Here is an 11,530-nt window from a genome sequence, read left to right on the forward strand (position 1 = left end):
CAGTTTCAGTTGCAGCTTCAGTTTCAGCCACAGACACAGCTGAGGCAGGAGCTGCCAGTAGCAGAGCTGATCTACGGGAGGAAGCTGAACAAAGACTTCAGGCCAGTGGGTAATCTTATTACCATCGAGGGGGAAGCATGATTTTGCTTTACGCAATCATGCTTCTCTGTAGCCTCCTGGTTACTCTTGCAAGGCGTACTTATTGGGCCTGGAAGATTTTGATCAACATATCAAAATGGGGCTTCTGGTTCATGGGTTGGTTACTGTTGAGCCTAAATAAATGTTTTGATTCTTCTGCCTTCTACTTTGAGAGTTTCTTATATCCGGCGATTCCGAACCTTTCAGACATGTTTATGATCCTCTTTGAGATTATAAACTCTGCCCTCCTGATACACCTACCCAGCAAAACTGAGTATCATGCTCCAAGGCAAAATATGGATTTTCAATAAAATAGAGGACTTTCAAGCTTTCTCAGTGAAAAGACCAGAACTGAATAGAAAATTTAACTTTGAAACACAAGAATCAAGAGAAGCATGAAAAGGTTATCAAGAAACGGAAATTGCAAGGGACTTACTAAAGTTGAACTGTTTTGTTTAGATTCCTACATGGAAAGATGATGTTTATGATTCATGAGACCTCAGTATTAGGGCATGTGTATATATATATATATATATGTGTGTGTGTGTGTGTGTGTGTGTGTGTGGTGTGTGTGTGTGTATATTTATGTATATATATAAGTGAATGTGTATGTATGTATATATCTATGTGTATATATATATATGTGTATGTATGTGTATATGTATATATATGTGTTTATATGTATATATATATGTAAAAGAGAGAGAGCAGACACAGGGTTAGGTGAAGATGAAGGGAAGATATCTAAAAGAAATAAAATGAAATTAAGGGATGAGAGAGCAACATACTGAGAGAGGGAGATAGGGAGAGATAGAATGGGGTGGATTATCTTGCATAAAGGTGGCAAGAGGAAGCAGTTCTATGGGAGGAGGGGAGAGGGCAGGTGAGGGGGGAATGAGTGAACCTTGCTCTCATCAGATTTGGCCTGAGGGGGAATACCATACATACTCAGTTGGATATCTTACCCCACAGGAAAGAAGAGGGAGGAAGATAAAAAAAAATAAAAGGGGGGGTGGGGATGATGGAGGGGAGGGCAGATGGGGGTGGAGGTAATCAAAACAAACACTTTGGAAAGGGGACAGGGTCAAGGGAGAAAATTCAATAAAGCGGGATGGGTTGGGAAGGAGCAAAATGTAGTTAGCCTTTCACAACATGAGTATTGTGGAAGGGTTATACATAATGATTCGTGTGTGGCCTAGGTTGAATTGCTAGACTTCTTAGGGAGGGTGGGTGGGAAGGGAAGAGGGGAGAGAATTTGGAACTCAAAGTTTTAAAATCAGATGTACAAAAACAAAAAAAAGTTTTTGCATGCAACTAAAAAATAAGATACACAGGCAATGGGGCGTAGAAATTTATCTTGCCCTACAAGAAAGGAAGGGAAAAGGGGATGAGAGGGGAGGGGGATGATAGAGGGGAGGGTTGACTGGGGAACAGGGCAACCAGAATATAAGCCATCTTGGAGTGGGGGGGAGGGTAGAAATGGGGAGAAAATTTGTAATTCAAACTGTTGTGAAAATCAATGCTGAAAACCAAATATGTTAAATAAATAAATTTAAATTTAAAAAAAAAGAAAGATGAGGATACTAAGAGGTGGAAGTGAGAAATGTGCCCATTTCAGACATGAGGGACAGCCAAAGAAGAAGAGATAATATGGCATTGGGGTAGTGTGTGTAAATCGGTTTGACAGGACCAGAACATAAAATAATTTGAGTAAGATAAATGAGAGTTTGTGTAGGGGTTTAAATGCCAAACTAAGAAAGTTGTACTTCACCCTAGATGTGATAAATGATACCAATAATGCTAAAGAATATTTTGAGCAGGACATCTGTGTTGAAGACATATTGGAAAGATGAAAGGCTGGAGGCAGGAAAACCAATTAGAAGGCTAATGCAATAGTCCAGGAAAAAAGTTACTAAAGTTTGATATTAAATATCTGAAACTAACTAAATTTACAAGAGCCATTCCCTAAATGATAAATGGCCAAAGGATATGGATAGACAGCATTCTGAGGAAGAAATCAAAGCTTTCAATAATCATGTAACAACCCAGCACTTCACAGTCATTATAGGTAATAGTAAATAGGCAACAGCTCAGCAATCACAGGTAGGTCAGTATACCTGGATCATAGACTGTACAGAGAGAAATAAAGTGTAAGGAAAATCAGTATGTAGGAAAGGACCAGAATTTGAAGAGTTTTGAAAGCAAATCAGAAAATTTTATGTTTTATCCTGGAGGGAAAAGGAAACTGATGGTATTTATTAAGTAGGTGATGGTATGATTTGTTCTATGTTCTAGAAAATAATCACTTTGGCAGCTGACTGAAGGATGTATTTAAATTAGAAGAGAGTTGAGGCAAGGAGGCTAATTTGATGGCTACTATGATAGTAGAGATTAGATATAATATGGTAAGGATTTAGGGTAGTAGCTGTGTGAATGGAGGTAATGGGATGCATATCAGAGATATTTTGAAGGTAAAGAAAAAAACAAACATGAGGCAAAGGATTGAATATGTGTAGTGAATGAGAGTGAAGAAGCAAAGATGACTCTGATTTAGCAAGGCCAGAAAATTGAAAGAATGATATTCATTGTGATAGGAATAAGAGATTTATTATTTTGCAAAGGTTTTGGAGAAAGAACAATGGGTTGGGGGGGGGGTTTATGTGTTCAGCTTGGAAAGCCTATCATTCATGCATTTTAAGATGCCCAAAATCAGTTGTTGGTATCAGTCTGAGTCTCAGGAAAGAGACTAGAGCTAAATATATGAATAATGGAATTATGTAAATTGGAAGCTGATAAAATCACCAAGTGAAATTGTATACAGTGGAAAGAGAAAAGGACTAAGGATAGAGTTTGGTGGAATACTTGCTGATAACAGGTATAATACAGGTAAAGGGCAAAGGAGACTGAATTGCCACTTAGAGAGGTCTCAACAGATAGAAGATAAATTCCAGGAGATCATGTTCAACATTTCAAAAACTGCACGTGTGGGGCAGCTAGGTGGTTCAGTGAGTAGAACACCAGCCCTGGAGTCAGGAAGACCTGAGTTCAAATCCAGCCTCAGACACTTGACGCACTTACTAGCTGTGTGACCTTGGGCAAGTCACTTAACCCCAATTGCCCTGCCTTCCCTCCTGCAAAAAAAAAAAAAAAACTGCAGATAGTTCAAAAAAGTTGAAGATTGAGAAACAATCATTACATATTACATTTAAGAGATCATTAGTAACTTTGGAGGGGCAATTTTGCTTGAATAATTAAAGCAGAAAATCAGAAATCAGGAGAGAAAGAGACACAAAGTGAGAGAGACAGAGAGACAAGGAAAAAAATGGAAGTACCAATTATAGGCAGCTTTCTCAAGGAGTTTAGGCATGGAGGGGATAAGAAACAGGGGGCTATTGGAAAAAGCAAGCATTTTTAAAGGTTGGTCAAGGCATGGGCAATTTTGTACGTAGGTAGGTAGGTAGGAAAGAACCTATAGACAACGAGTCTCTGTAGATGAGAGAGAAAAACGTCATGAATTATTGAAGCAATCTATTGGAAAGAACAAAATTGTAAGGAATTGAGAGTGCTTATGGAAGGGTTAACTTTGGCAATGAGAAGTATTCAATGGATGCAGGAATGAAATAAAAGAAAGTAGAGGAATGCATCTAAGTGATAAGGGAGAAGGGGGTATTCATGGCAAGAAGTACCAACATTTTTAGGGAAGCATGAGGCATAGTCCCCTACTTAGAAAGGTGAAGGAGAGGAAAGGCATCTGCAGAAGTCTTGAGGAAAGAGTTTCATGCCAAGAAATGGCATCATACAGTTTCAATGAACCACTATAGAGAGTAGGATAGGGAATTGCTGAGGCTGGAGAAGAATGATTGCTATGTTGTAGGAGGACCTAGATTCAATTAGATAAGATAATTTTAGTGGATACAATAGTTTTGTGATTTCTTCTAGCTCTATTCAGAATTATGTGAATAGGAGAGAAGCAGGCTAGTGGATTGGAATTTGATAAGAAATGGGTAGCGATAGGATAGTGATACTGATAGGACAAGGACACAAAAGGTTCAACAGTACAGGAAATATTCAGAACAGCAAGGGTTTGATATAGGGAAGGGAAGAGAATAAAGCCAGTGCTGATATTTACAGGGCCACATAAGTAGTAAATGATAAAGCTGTATCTGGAATCCACATCTCCTGACAAATCTAGGGCCTGCCCTGCTCAGCTGATGCAGGGTTAGATAATGTCATCATCCAAATTTATACTTGACTTTTAGATCAGATTCTAAGCCCCAGCAAGCAGACCTTTAAAGTTCAGGTTTTCATTTTAAGTCCACTGGGTACCAAACTTTTTCATAATTGGCATCCCATAATATGATCACACCTTTAATGACATTGACAGGTAGTATCACTATAAGAGATGATGTTTCCTAAATCTGGATTCAAGATTGAAAAAAAAAAACAGTCTTTTAAAAATGTCAACAGAGATCAGAATGCTGAATATATCCATACCTTGTTTGGAGGATTATGTACTTTTGCCTAGAGATTTTTAGACTGATTATATATTCTGCAGCTAAATGAAGAAATGGTGTCATTTTCCTTGAAGATCCAAATAAGAGAGTTGTTTTTATCATGAATCCTACGGCAACATGAAATATAATTTCATAGGATACTTGGCTGTGAGGCAGTATGGCCTCACAGAATGAGTAGGGACATTTTATAATTTGCTAAGGTGTTTCAAATAAAATCAATGAATTCTTTGGGTATAAGGAAGTAGCTGATTTAAAATTAAAATATGTAAGTATGAAATGGAATAGGCAGCAACATATAGATGAAAATGGCAAAGATCTATAAAGATGTCCACATATAGCATTTTTCTTCATAAGTAATAGTGATATTACATCTTCTATACTCTAATATACACTGTTTTGTATGGTAGTAGAGATACATCTAAGGAGTACAAAGTATGAAGTCTACGTAAACCAGTCCAAGAATACATAGAAGTCTGTGCGCAAGGAACCATAGTATATGATTATTAGGGGACTAATTCTTTCTATGTCTGAAAGGGTATAGAATGCAATATTCTTAGGAAAAGGATAAGAATATTAGAACAACAGGGGAAAGTAGAAATAGGAAAAAATCTACCTATCACCACCTGAAAGAAATCCTATGAGGAAAACCTATAGGAATTATCATAGCTAGATTCTGAAAAACCCAGCTCAAGGAGAGAATATTACAAGCTCCAAGAAAAAAAATCAAATATGGTGGAGCCACAACTGGATACAAACAAGTCCTAGCAGCAGCAACACTAAAAAACCACAGGTTTTGGAACAAAGAACAAAAGAGCAAAAGAACTGGGATTGTGACTGAAAATAATATACCCAGAAATTTAGGCATAATCCTGAATAAAACAAATGGATATTCAATGAATGGCCAGACTTTCAGCGTTGTGTTGCAAAAAGACCTGAAATCAATTAAAATGTTGATATACAAGATCCAAGAAAAATATAAGGTAAACATCGAAGACTAAATACAAGAGACTCAGTAAGGACAGACTTCACTTTTATACAAGGAAATGTAAATTCTAGGTCTAAGATTGTTATTAGAAATTATATAGTTTGAAAGAAAGATTGGAATGGAGCCAAGTATGATGTGATACTAAAAAGTAAACTGTCTAGGAAAAGGTAAAAAGAGTAATTATGTTATACAGACGTGCAAGAGAAAGAACTGACATGGGAACTAGATGTAGGAGGAGTGCTGGTAGTTCTAGAGCCCTACTCTCATCTCTCTCTCTCTCTCTCTCTCTCTCTCTCTCTCTCTCTTACACACACACACACACACACACACACACACACACACACACACACACACATATATGTATATGAAAAGCCCTCTAAATTCAGAGTGAAATAAAAGGCTAAGGGGACAGAAAGGGGAGAGGATAAGGGAAGGATTTTGTGGTGGGGGAGAAGATATGAGAGGAATCTTGAAATAAGAGGTTAAGGGAATAGGATAAGGAGGTATAGGAGGGTGTCTAGATTAATGGGAATGGGATAAAGAGGAAATAGCATATATATTTGAAAAGCTATAAAAGTCTTCTAAATTCAGATAAAAACAAGGGTAAGGGGAAAGAGGGGAAGGGATAAGAGAGGGATCTTTGGAGGGGGTAGGTTAACTACAAGGTAGTAAGCAGAAGTAAAATAGAGGAGTCAGGAGGGATAGGAAATAAGAGAAACACACAAACATAAAATAAAGATGAGAATATATTAGGAAAAAGCAGGGGTAGCAATCATGACCTCAGACCAAATTAGAGCTAAAACAGATTTAATCAAAAGAGAAAAACAGGGAAATTACACTATATGTCATCCATATTAATCAACATTGTTTTAGACTACTTAAAATAACTAGACATTATAAAGTTGGCATATTGCTATGGTATAGGAAATGATGAGTTGGTGGATGTAGAAAAATATGGAAAGATGTGGACTTATGAAGGAAGAGGTTATCCACCCTCAGAGAAAGAGAGGACAAACACATATAGTACTGCCTTACATAGATTTATATGAATGTATGTCTATAGATGAGCATGACAAGTATGTGTATATGTATGTATATACATGTACATGCATACATAAATACATTTGGGTATATGTGTACGTATACATTTGTATATGTGTATACATGTAGATACACACATCCATATTGGTTGGTTGCTGTCCTTTGTTCTCAAAGGGAACCAAAATGACATCACTATACTAGAATCAAGTTTTGGTGTGTCTGACTGTGGCTGATCAGGCCAATATGAGCTCGGAATGCTCTACCACAGGTTGGGCACAAAGACTCTGTGTGAACATCTGGGATGGATTTTCCATTTGCACATCCTGCATTTCCTTTGAGCTGTTTCAATTCCGCTTTGCTCATAGAGCACAGAAACTTCTCTGATGAGAGCACGTCGTGCTAAGCAGTCTTGCGCCAGTGTCTCCTATGTCACACAATCAATTCCAAAGTTCTTAAGAGAGACCTTGAGAATGTCCTTGTATAGCTTTCTCTGACTGACATGTGAGGGCTTGCCCTGTGTGACTTCTCCTTAAAATTATCTTTTTGACAAGTGTACATTTTACATTTAAACAAAGTGTGTATATGTGTGTGTATACGTATGTGTGTACATACACAATCTCTTAATTGTTTGTAGCCCTCTTAGGTGAGGGGTGGGGAGGAAGAGGGGGAAAGAACGAAGTAAAAAATGTACAGCAGAGAATAGAAAACTTACAAAGAAGCAAAGATGGACAGCTCTGGACACAGCGTGTAGTATTTATGATATAGGATTTCTTGAAAAATTTATTCCTGTACATTTTGAATCCTCTCATGTTCTGCTATGCACATAGCAATCCTTTTTAATCTTTTCATATTTTGCATGTAAGTTTAGCATTCAAGTTCATATTTATTTTTATTATTGTGTATTTAAATTTTAGTATTTAAGTTTAAAATAAATTATTTTTAAAAAAAAATTAAATTTTCTCTGTGAACCTTGATTATTATAGTATTCTGAGGAGAAACAGGTATCATTTCCCCATATTAGAATCTATATAGTTTATCCCTGTTTATGTTTCCCCTGTGGTTGAACTTCACAGATTCTACATACCTTGTCTGTTCATCAGGAATGGTTAGAGGTCCTCTATTTCATTACAAGCCAATTTTTACCCTTATAGGATTATACATAGTCTTGTTGGGTAAATTATTGTTTACTGTAAGCCTACATCCTATGCTTTCTAGAATGTCATATTCCTAGATCTCCACTTCCTTAAAATGGTGGCTACTAAATCAGGTATTATCCTAATTGTGGCTCCTTGATACTTCATTGTTTCTGACTTCTTGTAGCCTCACAATATTTTTCTTTAACCTAGAAACTGGATTTTGGTTATAATAACCTAAAAGTTTTTGTTTTGTCTTATATTTCAAGAGGTAATAGATTAGTTAGTTTTATTTCAATTTGGCCCACTATATTTTAAGAATTCTTGTAATATGATGTCTTTTCCTCTCTCTTCCCCTCTCTTCCTCTCCCCCTCTCCCTCCCTCCCTCCCTTCCTCTCTCTCTCTCTCTCTCTCTCTCTCTCTCTCTCTCTCTCTCTCTCTCTCTCTCTGTCTCTGTCTCTCTCCCCGCTCTCTCTCTCTCCTCTTTCCCCCAATGGTATTAAATAACCTGCTGATTTTTTTTCAGTCTGTTTTCCAAGTCAATTTTTACTATGGTATATCTTACATTTTCTTCTTTTTTTAGTCTTTTAATATTTCCTTGTTTCTCATGAAGTCATTGGCTTCTATTTGGTCTAGTCTAACGTTTACAGTTTCTTCCTTGAACAAGATTCTGTACCTCTTATGCTAAACCATAAACCTCCTTTCCAATTCCTTCTTCTACAGCACTCACTTCTTTCCTGTTTTTCTCCTTCATTTACTTAAAAAGGTTATTCACTTTCATACTCTTGCTTCATTTTTTTCCCAGGAATTATTGTTGAGATTGTGCTCAAGCTGTTTCTTTTTCTTTGAGGCTTTGCATCTAGATGTTTTAATCATTCTCTTCTTTTTAATTTGTCTTGAGCTCCATTTCACCATAATAAATTGTTTTTATGGTGAGGTTGTTTTGATTTGGTTGATCACTCTTCCAGCCTGGTTTCTGATTTCAAACTCAGTGTTAGGTGTGGCCTATGTGCCCTTCTGGAATGATGTCTGGGATAGTCCTATTTCAAAGGCAATGAAGTGCTGTGTGATTCCAGAATCTCAGATATGATTCAGGGGGTCCTGCAAACTTTCAGTATTCCCAAAGTGGTCTAATCAAGAGTGAAGTACGATTGTCGCTTCCCTAGTCTAAGATCTGTGAGTTCTTGACTCAGGTTTGGGTCTGAACAATAGCAGATGGTTGCTTGACTCAGTCACTCTTAATAAGCTGGGATGCTCAGCTGGTTCAGAGTGACAGAACTGCAGGCTGCTATTTGTTCTGGGACAGTTGCTTTAGTTATTCACCTGCACGTTTCTTATTCGGCTGGAATTTGAAGCTGAAACACTTCTCTGACCTTGGGGCTGGGTCACATTACTATTTGCTTCTGAAACTGCTCCTTACAGTCTAGGGTCTGTATTAAACCTACCCAAGAATATATCCCATTCCACAGTTTACCCTGAATCAGTGAAGCTGAAAATTCACAGTATATTGACAAAACTATCATCTGATACCTTTTTGGGTAGCGTGCAGTGCCCTTATTTTGGGACCTCCTCTTGCCCTGGCCCACAACTTTTCTGTGCTCTCTCTAGTATTTGAGGAAGGCATTCCTGGACATATCCTCTCCCAATAGCCACAGAACTTTCTATCTCCTTATGCCCACCTGGATTATTAAAAATGACTAACTTACATTTTCTTCTATTTTCCCTTCAGAATTCAGATTGCTGCATTTTCTAGATTACTTTGGAGGAAGCCTTTTGGTTTTTTGTTTGTTTTCTTAGTATTTGTTGTTGCTGTTGTTGTTGTTGTTGTTGTCTTGGGGGATATTAGATGAAGAGAGATAGACCAGATGATAATACAGTTAGGTGGTTTAGAAATTGGTTGAAAGTCTAGACTCACAGTCAATAATACTTCAGTATTTCTAATAGAGTGGTGCAGGGATCCATTCTTGGCTGTTAGAGTTTAACATTTTTTTAAATTACTTAGATAGATAGTTGGCATGCTTATCAAATTGTACGTAAAAAAGGTAGGAGGGAAAACTAAGACACTGGATATCAAAATCAAGATGCAGAAAGACATAGAACATTGGGCCCAGGAATGCAAAATGGAGACCTTTGAACTCTGATACAGATCTGAAATTCTATAATTCCTCCAGGTTCTGTAGTATTCATTGACCTTGATTAATATGGTATTGTCAAAAATGCCAAATTATTGAAATTCTGTGGATATAATATTACTCACAAAAGGATGGGATGCAGTGTTAATATATAAACTATAATTATTTTAATAGTGTAGGTATACAGAAAAAGAAATCAACTCTTCTTTATTACTTTGATCTATTTTTAGTTTGATTATAGGATTACATTCCCTTCATTATGAAGAGCTAGCCCTAAACTATGGCAGACTAACATACACAGTCTTTTTTATATTTTATCATTTTTATTTAATATTTTAGTTTTCAGCATTGATTTCCACAAGATTTTGAGTTACAAATTTTCTCCCCATTTCTACCCTCCCCCCCATTCCAAGAAGGCATGTATTCTGATTGCCTCGCTCCCCAGTCAGCCCTCCCTTCTTTTACCCCACTCTCCCCCCATCCTCTTTCCCCTTACTTTCTTGTAGGGCAGGATAGATTTCTATGCCCTGTTCCCTATATATCTTGTTTCCCAGCTGTATGCAAAAAACAACATTTTTTTAATTTTTTTAAGCATCTGCTTTTAAAACTTTGAGTTCCAAATTCTCTCCCCTCTTCCCTTCTCACCCACCCTCCCTAAGAAGGCAAGCAATTCAACAGAGACAACACATGTATCATTATGTAAAACACTTCCATAATGCTCATGTTGTGAAAGGCTAACTATATTTCCTTCCATGCTATCCTGTCCCCCTTTATTCAATTTTCTCCCTTGACCCTGTCCCTTTTCAAAAATGTTTTCTCTTGGTTACCTCCTCCCCTTATCTGCCCTCCCTTCTATCATCCCCACTTCTTTTAATCCCCTTCCCCTTTCCTTCCTATGGAGTAAGATACACAATTGAGTGTGTATGTTATAGCCTCCTCAAGTTGAATCCCGGGAGAGCAAGATTCACTCGTTCGCCCTCACCTGCCTCCTCTTCCCTTCCAATAGAACTGCTTTTTCTTGCCACTTTTATGTGAGATAATTTACCCCATTCTATCTCTCCCTTTCCCTCTCTCTCTATATATTCCTCTCTCATCCCTTAAATTTATTTCTTTTTTTAGATATCATCCCTTCATATTCAACTCATCCTGTGCCCTCTGTCTATATTCCTTTCAACTCCCCTAATACTGATAAAGGTCTCATGAATTACATATATCATCTTTCCATGTAAGAATGTAAACGTAACAGTTCAACTTTAATAAGTACCTTATTACCTCATGAATTATCTTTCTTGTTTACCTTTTCATGCTTCTCTTGATTCTTGTATTTGAAAATCAAATTTTCTATTCAGCTCTGGGTTTTTCATTGAGAAAGCTTGAAAGTCCTCTATTTTATTGAAAATTATATTTTGCCTTGAAGCATTATAACCAGTTTTGCTGGGTAGGTGATACTTGGTTTTAATCCTAGCTCCTTTGACCTCTGGAATATCATATTCCAAGCCCTTCGATCCCTTAATTTAGAAGCTGCTAGATCTTGTATTATTCTGATTGTGTTTCCACAATATTATAGTTGTTTCTTTCTGGCCACT

Source organism: Trichosurus vulpecula, chromosome 1 (genome assembly GCF_011100635.1).
Source record: "Trichosurus vulpecula isolate mTriVul1 chromosome 1, mTriVul1.pri, whole genome shotgun sequence".
In the NCBI taxonomy this organism is placed as follows: Eukaryota; Metazoa; Chordata; class Mammalia; order Diprotodontia; family Phalangeridae; genus Trichosurus; species Trichosurus vulpecula.